The sequence below is a fragment of the Meleagris gallopavo genome, chromosome 2 (genome assembly GCF_000146605.3).
Source record: "Meleagris gallopavo isolate NT-WF06-2002-E0010 breed Aviagen turkey brand Nicholas breeding stock chromosome 2, Turkey_5.1, whole genome shotgun sequence".
Taxonomy (NCBI): Eukaryota; Metazoa; Chordata; class Aves; order Galliformes; family Phasianidae; genus Meleagris; species Meleagris gallopavo.
Genome location: NC_015012.2, coordinates 3,606,842 through 3,607,122, shown reverse-complemented (window position 1 = coordinate 3,607,122; position 281 = coordinate 3,606,842).

Genomic DNA, 281 nt, shown 5'->3' with positions numbered 1-281 from the left:
CCTGCGGCTGCTGCACGCCGCGCAGCTCTTCCCCTGCAAGTACTGCCCCGCCACCTTCTACAGCTCGCCCGGCCTCACGCGGCACATCAACAAGTGCCACCCGTCCGAGAACAGGCAGGTGGTGCTGCTGCAGGTGCCGCTGCGGCCGCACTGCTGAGCCGCGGACTGCGCCCCGCGTCCGCCCCCCGTCCTCCCCGCCGCTCGGGTTGCGCTCCGCTCCGCTCCTCTCGAGGACGAAGGAGAGGCGAGGGTTCGGTCGGCGCAGCGCCGGCGACTTCGCT